At 34.5% G+C, this 22,909-nt stretch overlaps 1 protein-coding gene across 1 annotated transcript in view; it reads right to left on the reverse strand.

Moving 5' to 3' along the window:
* LOC140746175 (T-box transcription factor TBX2) overlaps positions 1 to 22,909 on the reverse strand; it is a 324,177-nt gene that overhangs the window by 203,924 nt on the left and 97,344 nt on the right. Inside the window, exon 2 of the mRNA XM_073078214.1 lies at positions 15,231 to 15,281. The gene's annotated coding sequence lies outside the window, so the exon portion shown is untranslated. The remainder of the gene's footprint in view (positions 1 to 15,230; positions 15,282 to 22,909) is intronic.

Genomic DNA, 22,909 nt, shown 5'->3' on the forward strand with positions numbered 1-22,909 from the left:
TGTATGTCTTTATTAAAACGTCTGGAAGATTTAAGCGAATAGTAGTAGTATATCATATACTACTACTATTCGCTTAAATCTTCCTATATATATCTTAAATTATCACTATGGAGATATGCCACTGCAATCGAACTACAGTCTTATCATCTCTTACATTTAATGGCATCAGTCAATTAACATAAATGTAGTTTTTTATGTAATTACCTTTAGTTAAAGTATGTGATTTTTCGATTCACAAAGGGGTATTCAAAGTATTTTTACTGTTAAGATTATTGCAGTAAATAATAGACTGGAAAATAAATTATTTCTCAAGTGTTTGTTCGCAAGTTTGAGAATAACTGGTCTCCCACCTCGCCGTGTCGTAGAGATGTCCATAGTTTTCTTGGGATATGCGAGTAATATTGTATGTACCTACCGCATTTTGGTAAATTTTGTGGGATGCTCTTCTTGTAGATGGCAGCTTGTGATCATAATATTTGTAATATTTACTCGATTTTGTATTACAATAATAATTGTGAAGTATCAAAGTGGTAAACCTAGTGTGCTCATTGCAAGAACAAATTAAATATGGAAACACACTTTTCACAGAAAAGTATTTAATATAGTGAAGTGAAAAATATAGTATTCAAAGTAATTGTAATATCTATAAATGATGAAGTACGGGAACAATTGAGATTTCACAGATTTTCACGTACAACATATCCCTGACTTGGGGTGGATATTTTTTTATAAAGATTTCCATTCTTATGAGCTTACTAACATAGATACTCTTTGTCTCAGAAAATCTAGAAGGCAAGGCAAGGTAATTTTAGCGCATATAAGGCATCATCAACAGAAGTAATTTACCAAAATTTTCAACTAGGCTAACATCTCAGATAGATTGACAGTTGACATATGTTTCGGATCGATTTACTACCAATTGGTAACAAGGTGTGGGTGACATTTTTCCGCCTCAACCGGACACTATTATATAGTTTAATATCTTCAATAGTAAATAATATATTATATTAATATTTATAAACTCGACATTTATTGTCAATCTACATCCATTGCTGAAAGTTTAAAATTCCCAAATATTTCGCGCATAATAACATCTTAAAGGAAAAATGTTAATAAAATTCCTTATATTTCGACTTCCCGAAGTAAGAGGCAGCCGGGTGCTATAATTCCACGGGACAGGCGTCGCTTCGCTGCGCCGAAGCACGCCGAAGCGTCGACCAACGCTTCTCCCAGTTAGAGTAGCCAACTTTGTTACAGGATTTTATGGGAAAGACGACAATTTTGCTGGTTTAAATTCACATAAAATTAATATTATTTTTTACAATCAGTGGAATAAACAGAATAGAATCTTACAGCACGCTATTTATTTCTGAACTTGTAGGAAATATGGTAATACCATTCCTCATAGGTATTTCGATTGCCCGCAGTAAGTGGTAGCCGGGTGCTATAATTCCACAGGACAGGCGTCGCTTCGCTGCGCTGCGCCGAAGCACGCCGAATCGTAGGCAGTATTAGTTAAATTAATACTATTAGTTTTAAAAGGTGCGTTAATAATAAAAAAAATGTCTAATGAATAAAAGTTAAAATATATCTTAGTTAAGTTGTTATTTTTAAGATGGTAATATCAAATGTGGTTAAATTACGGTGGTGGTCTGTAAAACCGTAAAGAATTAGGTGCTACTTCTGCTACTAATTAATAGAAAGAAAGAAAGAAAGAAACATTTATTCGGATAATTGCAACACAAATGAAATATTATAACAGAAAAGACAAAAATAAATAAATAAAAATAACATAAAACAAAAGAAAAAGAAAGAAATAAAACGACAAAAAGTTACATTTAATTATTACTATAATATGTGTTGCAACGACCGCGAAAAGGGACAAACTCAGCTTGTGCCACGTTCAGGTATATAATAAAAGAGTCATAACAAAGGAATGTCCTACCAAAAGCCGAAGCGTTGGTGTATCTATTCCCTCCCCAACGTTCGCCTATAATGCGGTATTGGAAGATATCGATATACGCTATTATACGTATTACAATATTTTATCCTGTACGCCTCTTTTTCAGACTTAAAAGCAGTAGAATTTTGCACCTATATCTAAAAGCAGTTATCACGACTAGGTTATCGACTACGACTAGGTTACTAGGTTATCGCCTAGTGGCCTATTAGACGGGGAGTCCGAGGTTCGAATTCCAGGCACACACCTCTGTAAGCTATGTGCGTTATAAAATAATGATCATTTACTATAACTGTTAAGAAAAATGTAGTAAGTAATGTGTTACTTTGAGGTTACTAAGTAAGCAGGTAAGCATGAAAGTTTTTTAAAAATGTTCTCAAAGGTGTGTGAAGTGTACTACTAAATTTGCGAATACTAATTTAGCGAGCGCGGTACACTATGGCCTAATCCCTTTCTCTGAGAGGAGTCCTGACTATGCCCAGCTGTGGGACAATAGTGGAGTACTGATGATAGACTTATATCTGTCTTGTAGCAGTAGTTCAATGGTAGCGTTGCTGTCTTCTTTGAAAAAGTTTTGTTATACATAGACATAGGTATTTACACTGTCTTATACCTAAATAGATATTTTAGTTAAGCTGTTATTTCTAAGTTGGCACTACCAAATGTGGTTAATTCAGTGATGGTCTGTAAAACCGTAACGAATGAGGCGCTACTTCTTGAAATAATTACTTTGAAAAATTCTTACGATAAGGGAAAAAATAAAAAAGTTTTATGTTGATATAGACACGTTTTAAATAAAAATGAAGTCGCACTTAATTTTTTATTTGCTAATACCACTTCTGTGAAATTTTCATCAGCTGTTTATTATAATTCAAACTTGACTTCTCAATAAATGTAGAGAAAAAACGGTCACCGGTAAGAATATATTGCATGTTATGAATAATGGATATACCCATTTTCTTAGAAAGCACATTTAAAGAAATTAAAAAGATGCCCATTAATATAATTGTAATGTGTTCGTTATTGAAATTATTTAATTAGTCAATTTTATAAAAGGTTTGTAAGCATTACAATTTATGAGTTGTAGTAAACAGTAAAAATACTAATAGTAGCTAAATACTAAAACAGCCATTAGTATAACTAAAAACGTAGGAAATCTTCTAGAATAGTTTTTATTAAATTTTACGTAACAATAAAACTTAATAAGAACTTTGAAATGAGAGTGTCTGGGGTCGAACCACACTTCTTGATTCAGAGGTCTAGATTTTAAACACTAGACTATTACTTACGATTACTTGTAAAACTAAATACGAATGATTTAGTTAAAGATATTTCACATAATTTGTCGTTCGTCGACAGTTAGTCCTACCTCATATTAGGAAGAAAATAAGGTTTTTCTTTGTTTAATACTGAAAATGATCTTAACGTAGTCAGCAATTAAAATGGTTATTGTTTAAATTCTATTTAATGGGCATAATTTTATAAAACTTTATTTCTATTCATTTCTTACTTTACCTACAAATATATATATTTTTTAATTAATATAGGAGTAGCAGACGAGCATGCAGTCCATCTGATGGTAAGTGGCTACTGCCGTCCATGGACATCTGTAATCAACTCATAGATTAGAAATACCTATCTGAGGTCGGCCACAGATGCGCCGCTACCCCTGAGGACTAAGCTTGAACGCCTCGGAAAAGTATGTGTCCCTTACCACACCCTTCAAAACGGAACACAGCAGCGCCTAACACTGCTGTTATTAGGCAGTAATAGGTGTGGCGGTGGTGCCGCCGGAGTCGAACTACAAAGGGTTCTACCCCCTTCTGCCCTGACATCCAATTACAATAAAAAAAATTCAAAACAATTATTAAAAAATAATATGAAATCTAATCTACACTAACAAAATGCGTATATTTACTATTTCAGTTCACTCATATGAAAATCACATAATTTTTAAGTACACCCGTTTAGAGGGCGAATGTGTATTACAAAACGCTGATGCAAAAATCTCGTAGAATATGAGGACCATCATAAAAAGTCGTCTAGTTGGAGTTATAAAAATATAGCATTGGATAAATAAAAATATAAAATAAAATATGAAATGAAAGTGGCGCGGGACGCAAGAATCTCGCGATCCCTTTGAATGTGTCTGAGTTGGAACAGGGGTGGTGTGGAGATGAATTTTCTTTGTTAAATAATATTTTATAATACCTTAATAGTAGTTGGGCAATAGTTGTAATTTGTTTGTTATATACTAAAGTTGTTTAAAAATATATAAGTAGTAGGGCAGTGATAGCTTAGTGAGTCCTAGTGGCTAAAACTGGTCCTCTGAATTGGCGTTTTGAATTTGAAATTCCAGGTACGTCTGCACGTAACGTGAAAAATTTAAGGAATTGAAAATTGAACACAAAAATTAATTATCATTTGGTTCAACTGTGTGTAACATTAAAAATCCTGCACGTCGTAGAGTTTCTTAAAATAAAAGTTCTAAAATCCACCAATTTGCACTTTGCCAGTTACATGTTACATGACTCATGTTACATAAGCATTATCATGCTTATCATGTTGCTTAGTAATAAAGTTGTTAGATAATAACGATTACGAATTTTGAACTTGACTCTATAAATAATTAGTTTATTTTGAGTTTAAGTCGACTCTACATCTGTCTTTGTTCTTAGAGTGTTCCTCTGACCGTAAGAAATAAAGATGACAAAATAATTTTAGTAATTTTATAAGTCGACTCCATAGCTGTCGCTGTTCTTACAGTGTTCCTCTGTCCGTAACAATGTGAAGGCGCCGCGGGTCAGCGCAGCGCCCTCCCATGCGGAGTACGGTAAGGGAGGAAGGTAGCGTTACATCACCGTACCTTTTACAGCCCGCTGTTCAAAGGTGATTTCAAGACGTTTAGTGGACGCAGGTCTGTAGGAAAATGCTGACTTCTGAAATGTTATGTGATATTTGAGATATAGTTTCCGTGAAAAATAAGTGTATGTTGCGTAAATATCTTACGTTAAAGAATGAAATAGTACTTTACTTGGGTTGTTAATTACCCATAGGCTTAAGCTTTGAATTATTTTTATCAAACTGAGGATGGATTTACATATGTATCGCAGAATGAGATACTTTGACACGCTTTACAACACAAACTGCGTGACAGATGTTAACATATGAGGTGTCGCTAGATCCGTCTAAATTGTGGGAGTGACAATAAGTTATAAATTATTTTAAATAAAATCGGCATTTTTGTTTTTATAATAAAGAGCTTAAATTGACCGCACTTTATAGCTTATAGCTTTATAGTATTAGGGCATAGTTAAAACTTTAAGTGCATAACTACTAACATTTTAACAAGCCATTTTAATAAATTTTAATTAAATGAAAATATCTTAAAAATCTGAAATAGTATCATCCCCGTGTCCCATACTAGAGCGGAACATCGAAGTGACAAAGGCGTTTCAAATATCGATCTCCGACGCTGGTTTACTTGTGTGATGCTCCCGGCGCCTTGGTAAGGCTGTTTAAATCTGCAAACATAAAGTTAGGATAAAAACTACTGTGCCAATCCTCTACCAATAGGAAGGATGGGTTCTACATATTTTTAATAATGTAGTATGTGCCAACATCCCTACACCTCCTCTACATAAGTATGATACGTGCACGTACAAAAATATAAATATACATCCCTATATGACCATACATACCAACACCAACATTTGCTCTAATTACTCACTCATATATTATGAAAGTTGTTACAAAGTAGATAGTAACAAGAAACTATACAAAAATAATGTGTTAATGTAAAAAATACAAACATACAATATTTACATAATTATTAATTACATATCTAATTAAAAGCTTACCGCACATTTCTGCAAATAAACTACAGAACAATACTTTATATTAGTTATTTAGTCTATAAACTTTATACTATATTTATACTTTATATTATGATCGTCTATATTCAGCATTAACAAAGATGTACGCACCTGTAACTGGCATGCATACCAGTCTACGTGTTTAGAATAAGTTTGTATAATATATATTGTATGTAATGCTGTTGGTGTGTCTTTAATAAATAAATAAATAAATTACGTGAAAATTATTGTAAATATTGTAAGATAAAAAGTATTACAAAATGATTGTTATTTATACGAGTAGATATATCATATCAAATCTTGCGTTGCGCCTATCAAGAAAAAAATAACATGACTGCGGCAATCTCAAATGTTTGGAGATCAAAGTATTAGTATAATGCCGTTATGCATAAAAACACCCTCGATTGACGACAGACCTTGGAGCAATAATTGCTATAGAGTACGTCTATAAGATACGACCATCCTCGATTACTTGTGAAATTTTATATTAAAATAATAGTTTTTTACAATAAATTTCATCGGATTTACGATATTAACTAAACGACAATCATGTTTACTAAGTCCACTAGAAGTCATATTATCACTGCTCTATCTAAATATATACATCAATGTATGTATAACTCAAAGGTGACTGACTGACATAGTGATCTATCAACGCAGAGCCCAAACCACTGGGCGGATATTATGACGTAGGCATCGCTAAGAAAGGATTTTAATCAATTCTGCCCCCAAGGGCATAAAATAGGGGATGAAAGTTTGTATAAATCTTCTTAGTTAATAATATTACTTCGTAACGCGAGCGAAACCGCGGGCAAAAGCTCGTATCGTATATAATGATGTTCCAAGGAACGTATTGTACCCGATTAGGCAGTCTCTACACTTTATACTGTGACCAAGGGATTGACAAGAGTACACAAATATGCCCCCTTGTCGGCTGTAGCTCTGGTAGTCGACACAATTACTAGTTTTCACAGTAAATTTTGTCAAAATCACGATATTAACTAGTAAATAGACGAATTTGCTAACTCAGTCCACTGGAACTCAGACTACTTTACCGCATAACACCATTTACATACGTTCTCACGTACCCAGTGTTCGTATCTCTAAGCTCGCTCTATACTTACTATGAGCAGGGTACTGACAAAGTATACAAGGCTCAGTCCACTAGAACTCGAATTATGACTACCTTATACCGTATAAGACCATTCACTTACGTTCTCACGTACCCAGTGTTCGTATCTCTAAGCTCGCTCTATACTTACTCTGGGCAGGGTACTGACAAAGCATACAAGTTATGTCCCCGTGTCGGCGTTGCGCTGGTGGTCGGCACATCTCGTGTCATTGTTATTGGCTTTCAATGTTTCACATTCACTCGATTTATGGCTTGTGTGTTACATTTCCATTTCAGGACATTAGAGTATACCTAAGTATTGTAAAGTATAGGTAAGTAAGTCAACATAGTCTTGAATACTTAGGCCTGATTTCAGTATTAAAGTATTAACTTTTATGTTACATTTATTTTATAAGCATTTCTGACCCGAAGTATTCGCGTGTGGTTTTCAACTTGTAAGAAGAATGATGGAAAAATAACTGATGTCAGGAATAATATCATATATTCAATTTAAACGCAAAAGAGTTAGGTACATTCCGTGTAAAACTGCTAGTCACCTCTGAATATAGAAATGAATCGCATCGCCACATTAAATTGTATGACTATACCTGCTCGCAACAACTTCAGAGCGGGCTAGCAGTTTAGCGGACTATACGAGTACCATAGCGTTATTTGTAGAAACATACCAGAATACATAAATCATAAATCTGAACCAAACCCTTAGCCCTCTTTGTTCCTATTCAATTTCCCTAAGTCATGTCTCTATTAGCTTCCCTCCGCTTTTCAATGTCATTACCATTTCGCCCCAGTTGTTTCAGTTTCCAACCCCTGTTCAGATAGCCAGGGGAATGATAACAAGTATCTACCAGTAACTGATGTCTATGCTTGTACTTTGTAAAAGTAACTGTCATAAATTCAAATTTCATAAATCATACTTATCTTGAGATATGACCAGAAAAAAAATATGAATTAAAAATATATGAACTATTAGTTTATTAATTTCAATTTATTTCTATAATTTATAGCTAAAATTATGATATTTACATTTTTAATTTAATTTATATTTTATATTTTAAAATACATTAATAGCTAAACTTATTTAATAAAACCATCTAAGAGTTATTATTTATAAACAATTAATAATTCATTATTATTTTTTATAGATTATTAAAATATTCATATATTATATTCATAAAAAAGAAATATATAATGAATTCAAAAGATTTTTTTAAATTTTAAGTTTGTTTATGTAAACAAATCAGTTTATATCTTCGGTTTTTAAATTGACCATTCAAAATAATAAGCTACTTTCTGACCCTTGAAATCTTATCCTCCCCAATTGTCCGAGTTCGACCCTCTCATATTCAGATAGAGGTCAGGAAGTCTGTCAAGTGGTCAGTAAACGGTGTTACTGTAAGCGGTAACCCTCGTAATTTCTTACTTCCTATACAGAATTGAACCTTTACTGGTTCTTATACATTTGATACACAGTTTGTAGGTAAATTTAAGATAAGACACCCATTCTTTAAGCTAAATAAGAAGCAAAATGCTATCGGATTTATAAAGATACTTATATCATCTACATATATAAAAATCAATTGCTGTTCGTTAGTCTCGCTAAAACTTGAGAACGGCTGGACCAATTGGGCTAATTTCAGCTTAGAATAATGTGTGATAAGGGAAGGTTTAAAAGGTGAGTAAATATGAAATATATTTCATAAATAGATTCTGAGGCGGTACAAAGTTTGTCGGCTCAGCTAGTATGAAATAAAATCATCATCACCATCAACACATTATTGTCCCTGGACACAGGTCTGACGAGACTGGGTCTCCTCTCAGAATGAGAAGTCAACCGCGCTGGCCAAGTGCGTATTGCTAGACTTCACATACTTTTGACTTTTTATATAAATCTTTTAGGTATGCATGTTTCCCCACGATGTTTTCCTTAACCGTTTAAGCAAGTGGTAATTAATTTCTAGTAGACACATAACTCTGTAAAATCTGTAAAATAAGTTTCTGGGATTTGATCTTCGGACCCCTCGTTCGAGAGGCCGAGTTTCTTAACCATTAGGCTATCACTGCTCAAATGCTCAAATACTAAATAGGTATCAAGTACCAAGTCAAAGTAACCAAATTTTCATTTTCTTTTATTGTAAGTTTTCTACTTTTGTTACTATACATAGCAGCTATAGAAATGCATGTATTATGAAAATTTAATCAGTAACCTTAGTATGAGTTTTTCGTTTTTACAAAAATGATTGTTTTTGTTTTTGTTTATGTATTTACCCATACATTTCCAATCAGCGCCCCTAGCGAATTGTATCAGAACTGATTGGAAATATATGGAAATGTACGTAAACAAATACAAAAACAGCAATTTTTGTCAAAACTTAAAAACTCATACCTACTAAGGGTACAGTCTTCATTTAACACAAAAGTCATACAGATCAAGCCAAAACTCAAAATCTGATCTTGTAGCTAAATCAAAACTTCACGGAACAAACTAACATTTGTATCTATTAAAGAAAACGCCTAAACAAGGGTGAAAACCACTTAAACCGAAGGGTCAGAAGAAGCCGAAAGTAACAGTTATCCGTAACAGTTAAACTGTTTGGGAGTGCTCCCTTAATTACCCCTTCCTGTTAGTCAAGTTAACCGGTAAACCTGTTTTATACTTTACCACTTTGTAGGGAAGGAATATTTGTTAATGGAATGAATTTGGTGATATTAGTTGAAAATATTAAGAATAAGTTATACGAATTAATATTATTCGTACAATAATTTATATACTTTATTCACAATATTTTTTTTATGTTTAACTACACATTTAATTATTTTCAATATTAACTGAATAAAAAGTACAAAAGTAAACAGATTATAAATACTTATGAAAAAATAATTAAATATAATAGCTTTTTCCAAAGTGCTGCACTTTGGAAGAGTCCCCAAATCGCTAGCGACATTACCTCGTTGAATAACTAAGCTAATTATTTGCCCGAATTAATTTAATGTTATATGCGTATTAATTTAATTATCACTTGCTATAATGATAAAGGAACACGCCATAAAGAAACCTACATACCTGAAAGTTCTTTAAAAAATGTTCTAAAATGCGTGCGAAGTCTACCTACTCGCACTTGGCAAACGCGATGGACCCAGGCCTAAATACCTTGCAGGTACCCTCACCATGAGTAGTCGAAAGCTCACCACTGAGTAAACGTAACAATAAGTAAGTGCTCTAGTGACGATGAACTTTTTGTCTCCCTCATATGTTCGCAAAAAAGGGAGACAAAACATAAATCGCCATTTTGTCAATTTTGACATTTAATGTTACGTTACTGACACTATAGTTCTGATACAATCCGCAAACCGCTAATTGGAAATTGTATGGGCAAATACGTAAACAAATACCAAAACAGTCATATTTGTCAAAACGTAAAAACTTATGGTAAGGGTACAGCAGTGGGCCAGTAAAGGCTGACGACGTAGGTATATTCAGTACAATAAAATTATTTCATTCCTTAAAAATAACGCCATTTCGTCGACGTATCATACATATATATAAAAGAATATATTCTTTTTGTTTGTTCACGAGTTGCGAAGTTTGAAACCGCGATGAAATCTCCACATCTCATAAAGCGGGTTTGTTTGTTTGCTCTCGGGAACAACTTTATCGTTATTTTTCTTATTTCGAATTACTTACGTTGCATGCGGTTCTTGGTGCCATTTTGCTTACGTAAGTTTAATTTTGCAAAATAGTTGCTCTATAAGAGCGTAATTAGTGAAGTGTACGTAGTTTGTATTTTACTACTTATTTCGTTTTACGATTACTTATCAGAGTAATCTTAGAAGTAATCATAAAAGGTTAGTATGGTTCGATCGAGAAGATACGAGACAGATTGGTCAAAGGTGGTTGAACCCTTTGTGGCTCCGGCGACACCACCACACCTAATACAGCCAGTGTTAAGCGCTGGTGCATTTTGTTTTGCAGGATGTGGTATAGGTATACTCCAATTTAAATAAGATGTTATTATTCAACGCCAGCCATAACCACTTTTCAGTTTACTGTAAATTTTGTTTGGTACTTCAAATTACATAAAAATCTATAATATCAGTTATAAATTTTAATATGAAATATTTATTAAAATCCAATTCAATTAATTAATCAGAGCTGTGTGGGATTTGAACCTTAGACTCCCGGACTGAAAGACCAAGTTGCCAGCCACTATAAAAAAATAGTCTTAGATTTTTTCTAGTAGTAGGTAATCTTAGCATTTCGACCAAAACTCTTCAATGCGTTTGTTGAAGAGTTTATAGCCTCTTTATTTTATTAACCTAAATAGAAAACGTAGGCATATTACTAAAAAAGGTACAATATGATAGAGGAACAGTATAACAGGAACAACTGCTGACCGTACTGAGGATGTGCTGCTATTTTCCGAACAATTTCTCGCGTGGAGCAAGAGAGCGTGATAAACACTGGCTTAAGGCACTTGTGGTATTGAAAGCGATGAGCGAATAAATATTTTTTTATATTGAAGTATCAAACGAGTCTAAAGTTGCAGTCCACCTGGAGGTGTGTCTTTTTATTTAAATAACAAGGAAACATGCAGTCTGATGTAACAGTAGGTGGCAGACCCCTTTTACGGTTCGACTCTGAGGGCACCACCGCCACACCTATTTCTGCCTCATAACAGCGCTAAGCGCTGCTGTGCTCTGGTTTGAAGGGTGTGGTAAGGGAGACATATTTTTCTGAGCCTTTCCAGCTTATTACTCAGTGGTAGCGTCGCATCTGTGACCAAAGTCTGGTAGGAGTATCTTATCCTATCTAGGATTGATTACAGATGTCCATGGCTACTCCTATGTTATAAAAAAAGTTACAAATGAGTATGCATCGTATACATCGTGTGTATAAAGGTGAAGTCCGAGCTCAGCAGCACCACTTACTATCGTAAGTTACCAAGGTTAAGGTAGCCTAAGATTAAACGCAATGCATATAAATAATGGAAAGTAGTAATGGAATTCTACATATTTAAACTATAGAATTCTAATGCGATTTTCCTCTACTGCGTCGAGAAATCGCTTACCGTTCGCTCGGGGCCTATCTGACAAGTTCATGTGTAAGCCTCTTTTGGCTATTGTGACGTCACGGAAGACTGGTGACATAATATGACTTTGTGTGATATGTTGCAGATATCATGTAGGTACCTAGGTACTCTTGAGCACAGTAAAAGTTCATAGGTTTTTTTGCATTATGTAACCATTAGTGTCACCACCTGGCCACTAGACACGTCATGTGACAACTTCTGTAAACCCCAATTGAGATTAAATTTCTATCCGAGGTTGACCACAGATGCGTTGCTACCCAGAAGCCTAAAGATAGAAATAGGAAGGGCGGTAGTTTTTCCGGAATTGAACCAAGAAAGATTCTACCACCTATTAATAACATGATTACTGAATATCTATGTTACAGGGGGGTTACTACCATCTCTTAACACAATATTATTTTAATCATACTTTTACTTTTTTGCAGGAAATTTTAAGCAAAGGACTTTTTAAGCAAAATATTATGACAATTTCAGTTGGTTTTATACAGTGGATAAGCGAAAAATTTATAAGGGTTTAAGTTTGTTCAACTGTGTATGACGGAATATTTTACTGTTTTAAGGAGGAAATAAAACTTTCCTGAAATATGATGGTTTTTAAAAGATGGTGGTAGACCTCCAGGTCCTCGTTAGCGTCAATGGTCACTTTAATTATAATGCATGCTCGATTTGATTTATATTATAAAAGAATTTCTGTCACTTGAGAAGCCACTAAAGACCGATTTTTACTTAAGAGCTGGAAGTGCTCTATTTGACATTGGTGAAATACATAGACTATATATTGACATAAGCCACTAATAAATCAAACCTTGAACAGAAATACCATAAGCCAATATCGGACATACTTACCTAAAGCCAATATAAAAAATGACGGAATAAAATGTCATATTTAAAGCAAATATAAAAAAAACACATAGGTACCCACCGTACCGTGTAGGCAAAACAAATCTATTGATATCCGGCAAAAAATTCGCGATCAAACTGCATTGGCGAAACTAGTGCTCGCAAATGACAAATTAATCTCTCGAAAGTTTTTTTGAAAATTCAGACCCGTTTCGGCGGCAACGGCCCGTGGCGAATTGGAGTGACATTTCGGTAGTTTGGGCAAAGCTGCGTTCATATTGGTAATGGTTTTTGTGCTATATTTCTTTTTGTTTGATTTTATTTAGTCAACACATGAAATTGATGAAAGGAATCCGTAGGTGCGGTGAAGTGGTGTGGTGAAGTGGTACTGGCTTGGGTACATAGTTTAGAGGGTTAATGACCGTTGTCAGAGGAATATTCTTAAACGTAGTCAGGTCACAAGTTTTTATAGATATCGGAATAGTTATTGGTAGATAATAAAGACCATAATAAAGATCGTGAAAACCGCTTAATTCAGGCACAGATCACACACAGCACAGCAATTTGACTAGCACAATAGGTAGATTTGAAAAATCAATGTGCAATCGAAATGTGATATTTATTTCATCGCAATAATTAATTAATTAGGATTTAAAATGGTTATGTTACTGGATAGCACTTTAATTAAACTTTAGAAATGGGTATCTAATAATCATGGCTGTTAGATATTTTCATGATTATTTTGACCCCAAAAAGCAAAAACAAACTCATTTGAATTGCACTATGCTAGTATGCACAAACCCTATCTTTTCGCAGAAGTATCAGAGCAATTATGTTCAATTCCTACCAAAATTTGAACGAACAAGTGTACAACTTTCTATAATTCTACGGTCGGTAAGCCCGTTCTCTGTACTAATGTATACCAGTACTTATAAGGTGATTAGAAAATATATAACGTATCGTTAAAAAAATAAAATTTCAGGCGCCTTTCGAAAATAAAAGATAAGTTGTTTCTTTTAAGTTTTAGTGTTTGTAATTTTAAGACTTTATTTTTATAACACATCTAACTATTTACAAATTATAAATCTATATACAGTATATACAAAAAATATGATTTAAACAAAAAATAAATATTAAACTTAAGGAAATATAAACAATTAAATATAAAACAATGAGTCCAAATCACTGCCTCCCGGTAGAGTCCCAAGAATGCTGGCCGCGTTGCCACGTTGTATGGCCAAACTTATTCTTTGGCCAAAGTACGCACCAGCTCTTGGGTCTCCAGAAACGTCAACCAGACGCGACGACATTTCTTTGAAGAACCGTCGTGCTTCTGGCCCCCACGGACCCAGTGTCTCTACCGCAAACGGCACAAATATTATAGTGTTTGTTAAATATGAAATATATGAAAAATAATTAACTATATTTTACCAGATTGCGGAAAGGAATGTTTTTGAGCATAGTATGAATATCTCATTATTCGGTACACCCTGCTGCTCAAGCGGCTTGATTTTAACATAATTATGAGTCGTTGATTTCGTCTAAATTGAGGAGCGACATAAGTTATGTTTTTAGGTAGTTGGATTTGTTAAATATTTTTCTAATTATGAAATTAAATTACCAACGAGCATGCAGTTCACATGATGGTATGGGATCCTGGCCGCCCATTGCGGCATCAATGAATCTAAAAAGGGATTGGAATCCTAAGTTGGAAAGACTTGTAAAAATAAGGTAGCAAGGCATCTGTGACCAACCTCAAATACTTCTATCCTATTTGGGTTTGATTTCAGATGTTCAGAGGCGACGGTGACCATTAATGGAATTCAAGCTCTTTTGCCCCTCCAATTCTATAAACTAAAGAATTATTATATAAAAAAATCTGTTCGAAAATATAGCCTTTATCACTCCCACAATTAAGACGAATTCTACAACATCTCATAGGTATATTAGGTGTGGCGGTGGTGCCGTCACGTCTATTTCTGCTTCATAACAGTAGTGTTAAGCGCTGCTGTGTTCTGGTTTGAAGGGTGTGGTAAGGGAGACATACTTTTCCGAGGCATTCCAACTTAGTCCTCAGGGGTAGCGGCGCATCTGTGGCCGACCTCAGGTAGGAATATCTAATCCTATCTGGGGTTTACAGATGTCCACGGGCGGCAGTAGCCACTTACCATCAGGTGGACTGCATGCTCGTCTGCTACCAAGTACGTAGATAAATAAAATTGCAACATTTACACGTTTATGTCAAATGGCTTAACAGCAGATGTATCTAATACACAGTGGCATGTTTGTTCGTGTGCAAACATCTTATGACAAAGGAGAGGAAAGATGTCACTTACCTTTCTTATCCAATTGCATTTCCCGTCACATAGACGATCCATATGGTTTATCTGTGAAAGCGAAAACTTAGATTATAGAAAATATATAGAAAGGGCATTAAATACGGGGTCATGCATTACACGTTACACGTAAACGGGATGGAAGGCGATCGTAGTGTATATTTGTATGACAGGGGCGAGGAGAGATCATCCAATTTGTGACGTCACATTTCAAAATTTACAATTTTATTATAAAATAATCTGTAATTAAAAATGTCAAAGTAACATTTATTATTTTTTGTTTAGCACGTACATATACTTATTACTATTATTACACTTTTAAAGTGGGCAGGATGACCAATAAAACACTTTACACTATTTATGAGACTAATAATCACTTTACGATATAAATCATTGCTGGCAGCATAGACTAGTAAAGATTACTCACTCCTAATCAGAAAATGTAACAAATTTACAATATAAATTGACACTCTCATCTATTTTCGTGTTTGAAAAATATTTAAAAAAATGTAGTTTTTAGAATATTTACGAATGAAACGATATTTCTCCGTACTTTTTCTTCGATTTCGTGTTTTTGTACCACTTAACTGTACATGTCGGCATTGTTCCGCGTAAATTACACCATGACAGCCATTAAATGGCTGCAACATTGGAGAGCCGTTTAAGCCATGTAATGGCTTCTTTCAATGACGGTGAGATTTGAACAAGGCGGTGAGATATCTATACTTATCTATGGCTGGCAGAGTAACATTCCACGTTAGTTATTTTGCAGAAGTGTCACAACATTTTACGTTTACCCTCATTATTTTCGAAAATTTCGGATACAATACTAGATATCCTACATCTATATTTATTAAATTAAAAGTTGTTACTTAATTATTAATTAGTATATAATTTACTTTATTTATATCATACCAAAATTATAACTACCGAAACATATTCTTATACATCGTATCATATATCACATGATATCTATTAATCGTAAGTAGTCTTGCCAGGAGTATTTATCGAAAGGTATACTTTTAAATGTCTCCATAATTATGTAGAAATGTAGAAAAAAGTCGTCTCTCTCCATTAGACTTCAAATGTCGCCGTAATGGCATCCTTTCGTCGACACACGAATTTCACAACACGGTTTCTGTATATTTTACTATCCTCCACCTACATACGACAATTGAGCCTCAATAAGCACGGCCGAGCAAACAGCTTAACGACATTTAGTGCAATTGCCTTCCAAATGTCGTTGCTATTGTATTTTTTGCAAGGATTACTCCAATCCAATCCTGGAAGAAAGGCTTCAACTATTGCCAATTCGGTTGCGTCCTTTTCCGGGCGGTTTGATCGCGACAATTTGATTTGTGAGCGTAGTCTGTTTTTTTTTTAATTTTAAGCCGACGACGCCATTCGCAAGTGGCCCTCGGGGGATTAGTTAAACTGTCGTTTGGTTGTTTCGTTGCGACTGACCGATGGCGATAAGCGATAAGCTATTGTTAGTTGACAAGCACCTTTAAAAATACCCCGTTTAAAGTTGTAGGTATGTCTCATACAACTCTCTCTCAGACTAGGACTTTTTAAGTTGTTCCTTAAAATTGGTTTCGCTGCGGAAATAGTCCAACCATACAACTGGGGGAGTCCAATCCCATATCGCACTACGTAGCACAATTATGGACTGTAGTGATCCCTTACCACCAGGCGAACAGGGTTTTTGCTCCCTAATCTTATGTTAAAAAAAAAGAAATTTAATTAGTTTTTACTAATTGTAATATAAGCGTAAGAAACATATACCTAAGTTTATTCGACAATAAGACAAGTCTCGACAAATAAAAAAAAATCAATTGATAAGATTCGACGGTAGCCGAAAAGATATCAGCATTTTTCTTGCAGATATTAGTCTGTTGAATAATGCTTCAGATAAACGCTAACTTTTACTTTGTAAAATTACAATTGGTACAATTACATTGATCGATTCAGGTAGTGTAAATGTAAGTTTGTGTAACTGAAGTTTACACTTTTTGCCGCTATCGCTGTAAATGTGAGTCTTGTAGTTTGTAGTTTGGTTGCCGAGAGCGTCTGATATTCTTTTTATATGACGTAGGCAGCAACTCATACTACCAACCTTAGGGTAAGTGGTTATTGCCGCCCATGGACTCTTGACATCGGTCCCGAGTAAGTGTGGACATTAAATACAATATAGGGCGTATTACTTAATTTATTAAATAAATAACATACCTACCTATTGTTATGCGTTCTTACTATGTGCATAATTTAGGTAATGTTTATAAAATGAACACGTAACATGCATGATTTTAATAGGATAAGTAGGTGATGTTTTAGCTCAATTTAAATCATAATTTAAAAAATGTGAAATTAAGATTCAGTCCATATTTTTATATAAGTAAGCACCTGTCTAATTTTGGTAACAATAAAATTCCTAACTTTCACGTAAAAATTTAATACCTTGGTACTTTTCGGACAACTTTTATTTCCTAAATAAATAAAAATTAATAAAATTCCAATAAATTCTGTAACCCATAGTTTAAATTCAGTTACCTATAAAAATGTGTATAAATATTCAAAATAAAATTAACAGATGCTCGCTATTTCCCAAAACGATTACCGCATACCATAGACCTATTAATAACATTTAAAACTAATGATTATTTTATCTGTGCTACGTACTCGAGCTATGCAAATTGACCGTATCTAATGCAAATTCACAAGACTACATTTGCTAATTGTTCTAAACATTGATCTACAAATACTTTACGAATCTGTGTTGAAATACGTCTCAAATAAAAGTTGTTGCTTTAAAATGTAAATGTTTTACAATTTCAGATCAATAGTAAATTACTCGACCAATGGGAACATTCTTCATACAAAGACATTCTTATATTAGGAACAGATAGACAGTACATGGGGAAAAGTGTATTCCAAGAGTAATTACCAATTGTTTATAAGTTCATCTGAAATATATGGTAACAATGTCCTTTCTATAGTCCTGTGTATTGGGATTCTTTGGTTACGTGTCGATTGTATAATGTCAAGTTTCGTGTAATAAAACTATCCAAAAATTCACTGCAAAACGGAAAACACTTTGTACATAACAAAATTTTTAAAGACACTATTTTAATGCGGAAAATTCCATTCATTTCAAATGAAATAGATATCTAAAATAATTCCATTTCACATATAAGTGTTTAATGTTCATGACAAAACGAATGATGTCTAACAAAGTTTACGTTGCTAGTCAACATTTGACAGACGTTCTGTCCGAACATTCTTCGTGAATGTACTAGATTAGGCGTCTATTCTTACTAAGTCAGTGTTCTAACAGCATTCTTTAACATCAAAGCCCTCCGTCGCTGGTCTCAAGCAAATTGAATCGTGGTTCTTTCGAAAAAAGTATATGTGGAACGTTGGCGCCAAGCGCCCGCGAGTTCTTTATTTGAATGTCTGCTGCATTCCATTGGTTTTATTTTTTTCTTTATGCCTAGTTTAGTTTTAAATCGTATCGATGTTTGAGTTTTTTTAATTTTAGAGAAAGTTTTTGGCGTTTCAGACAAATTTAAAAATGATTTAATTTCGATCTTTGTGAGATCTATGTATGTTATTCTGAGCAAATTGCATAATAATTAATTACATAAGTATGCTCAAGTAATGAATAAATTCGTAATTAGGTAATAATGTCAATGTTCAAAAAACACTGTAATATTATTTTATATTGTAACTGCTAACAAATGTCTAATCTATATACTTTACATGGGAGGCACCTCTGCATCATCAGGATTGAAGAATTGAAGGTCATATCTTCCATCATATGTCTCTACTCAAAGACCTTATCATATATTCGTAAGCTCCATGGGGTAGTGATGATGAGTTCCACCCCATAACTTAAATTCTAATCATCAGAGCGTACTAATGTTAAGGTAGGAAAGTACTGCAACGAAACACCCTTTCATATGAAAAAAAGAAAATTAAAATTGGTTAAGAAATACTCGACTTATTCAAGTTTATATGAAATCGGGTTTTTCCAATTTTCCGGGAAAACTGGCGGAAATTTTCAAATTTCCTCGAAATGGGACCCCCTGTGAAACTAGCCGCATACAATGGTGTATGAATCATGTCGATCGGTCGCGGCATCGCGAAAAAATCGCCGAACAAACATAAAAAAAAAAAAAAATATATATACGGTCGAATTGAGTAACCTCCTCCTTTTTCGAAGTCGGTTAAAAATATAATTCGATCTTTATTACAATTAAATAGAGATGCTATCACTTCCATACTTTATTTCTTATCAAATATTTTTTACATTACTTTTAAAAATTGCCTATAAATTAATATTCTCCCCGTATATAGTGTAAAAAAATCAACTGGCAACACTCATAGGGCTGGGTATGCTAACCTGGTGGTATGCGACCCAGCGGGACGCGACCACGAGACCACCTGAGATGGTCGTGGCGTGACATACTGATCATACATTTTTTATCACTTAGACCAACTGATCTTATCTGGGTGTAATTAAAAAGTTTTATAAGCGAACTAGCTTTGCCGCGTGGTTTTGTCTTGTGTTTTAAAATTATAATTTTTATCAGGAATTCTAATTGGTCAAGATTAAGATAAGTAAGTTAACCCTTTTTTAGATGAAATTTCTGTCCAAATTTATTTTTAATAAGTTATTTTTGGTTTTGCGCGAAATTTCCTTTCATATCTTGTCACTCGTCTGAAAATTTTCCCACTCAGAGAAAGAAACGTTAAACACCGATTATATTTTTTGGTATAGAGAATAATCCATCATGGATTGACCATCGGCACACTTTTTTGTGCCAAATAACGGCAGTGTCAAGCGCTGTTGTATTCTGTCTTGAAGGGTGTGGTTCTATAATAATACGAGGCGTTCTAACTCCGTCCTCAGGGTAGTAGCAATGTACCTATCTGTGACCGAGCTTAGGTAAAACCCTACACCTTTCTGGGGCTGATTACAGATGTCCATGGTCAGTAACAGTTATTATCAGATGGACCGCATGCTTATTTGCTACTCTATCTATTTTTTAACTATATTTTAGTGCTACTAACAAACAGACTGATTTTCATTTTTATATATTAAGAGTTGTTTGCAGCTATCCCACGGTGATAAAAAAGGTACCGATGAACGTACGAACATTGATTAGGAATTATCGTTTTCTCACTGTGGTTACTAAGCCTGTGGAATTTGAATGATGTGTTCAGTTAAAACATTTTTTGTTGCATAGTATGTAGGTATGGTATGGGTGGAAGTGTAGGTGGTAGAACTCGAATTAGAAGTGTAATTCATATAGGCATTGGTTGAAATAGTGTTGTGACATTTTGGTTATTTGTAAAATTATGATTTTATAAGATTGCTGTAGGAAACTGGTCACTGCCATCGATGGACATCTGTACCCTGCTCCATATGGGTTCTGCATGGAATCAATGCTAGGGGTTGTACGTGAAGTCGAACACACTTGCCACTCATGAAGGCTAAGATGGTCGCCTTAATAATGTAAATCAGCCGGCATCCACACCCTAACATTCAAATGCAAGAAATGATTACCTTAGAAATACACTCTTAGGTTCAAAAAAAGTACAAGTATATTTAACTTTTTGTGGTTTGACTGTGGCAGCAGCATCGTCATACTAACTTCAGCCTTTTAACAGCAGTCTTAAGCGCTGCTGTGTGTGTCTGATTTGTAGCAATGCATCTATAGCCAAGCTGAGCTAGGAATCCAGTAAAGTCTTGGATTTATTACAGACAAGGGATAAAGATTCCTCTCTTACCAAAGGCGAGAAAAGCAAACTTGTGCAAAATGGACACTTTTTGTTTTTTCCCTAATTTAGAGTATTTAATCGGAATCCTCTTGTGGGAAAAAAAATAAAGGACTAGACGATTCCTTCACTGATTACGACTACGCCACTGCTTTTGGACCAGGTGGGTCCAAAAGCAGTGGTGGTGGGTTCCTTTCTTAACAATGCTATATAGCTATGATAATAAATCATGTGATCATGTCCACGGGCGACAGTGGCATCAGGCCATCAGGTTCGTTTGCTACAACCATCTCAAAAGATAGGCTTGAGTATAGTTAATCACTGCATACACAATCGAAGCAAAGCACGGACTGACTAAATCGAATCAGCTGTGGGCGGCCCATTGTATGAGTGCGCCAGAAAATCGGCTAGCCACGAGAAATATAAATAGACATACTTTTACGAGGCGTTCCAGCGTAGTCCTCAGGGGTAGCGGCGCATCTGTGGTCGACCTCATGTAGGAATATCTAATCGTATCTGGGCTTGATTACATATGTGCATGGGCGGCAGTAGCAACTTACCATCAGGTGGACTGCATGCTCCTCTGGTACTCCTACATTATAAATAATTGGCCAGCCATCGTGAGACGAACATCAGGCCCCCAGGATAGACAAGAAACATGATGACCACGACTGCTCTACCAAGAGAACTCAAAACAAATGATTTAGTACAGTTAATCACTGCATACTTACTACACAATCGAAGCAAAGTACAGACTAAGGAGTATATAGTGCCACGTGGTCTCCCACGGGTGCTGTCGGCGGCGAGCTTTGTCGGCGCATCAAAAGACACGCGCCGTCGCCACACGGCGGGCGAGGGAGCGGTTTTAGAGATAGTGTTGCTGAGGTTTTGGAAATCGAGTATTTCGAAATATCGATTTTTTGGTTTTAATGTCTCTAATGTAGAAACTGGCTGTAGAAAATATAGGTTTTCTTTTAATTTTGGCTTAAGTATGTCTGTTTTTGGAAATCGAGTTTTTTAACGATTTTTGGATATTAAGCTTTTTTGTTTACGGCTCAGAATTGAGAATCAATACGGCTATGATCGGGATAAATTAAGAAATAAATCAATTTCTGAAATAGATAAATGCCTGAGTTTGAAAGGTTTCCAATTTTAAATTGACATCATTTAATGATTAACATCATTTAAGTATTGCATGTTGAAGGGCCCAGGTTGTATTCTGCACATCTTAAATATTCAGGCCCAGTCTAGCTTTAGAATACAACTATGAAACACAAAAATGTAAGTTCAAACCACATTCACTTTAGAAAAAAATAAATATAGTTTAAAAAACTAAAAAACACGCTTTTATGTTAAAATCAACTAAAAAGCAAAAAATAATCTTCAATCTAGGAATCAATTAAGGAACAGTAAATAGTATCATTGTGGAAAAAGTGTGGGGTGCTCCATTTATCAGGTTCGAAAAGCGCCCCACACTTTTTCCACAATTATACTATTTACTGTTCCTTAATTGATTCCTAGATTGAAGATTATTTTTTGCTTTTTAGTTGATTTTAACATAAAAGCGTGTTTTTTAGTTTTTTAAACTATATTTATTTTATTATTTTTAGTATTTGTTATTATAGCGACCACCATCATGCATCGTTTGTAAAAAAATCAAGTGTCTATCTATTACGGTTTAAGAGATAAAGCCCTGTGACTCAAGAACAGACAGCGGAGGGTTTCATTTTATCCTTTGAGTACGGAATCCTAAAAATCATTCTACAAGATGGCATTATAGATATGTTTCAGTACATTTGAGTTATAGGGAAATAATATTATTATTTTCCAAAGCTAAAAATCAATCTAGTAACTTTGCCTGAACGCTCCATAAGGCGCTTTCTCTCGCCTCGAAAATC

Source organism: Epargyreus clarus, unplaced genomic scaffold (genome assembly GCF_041222505.1).
Source record: "Epargyreus clarus isolate Ecla_fem2 unplaced genomic scaffold, WU_Ecla_fem_2.2 ptg000012l, whole genome shotgun sequence".
Classification (NCBI taxonomy): Eukaryota; Metazoa; Arthropoda; class Insecta; order Lepidoptera; family Hesperiidae; genus Epargyreus; species Epargyreus clarus.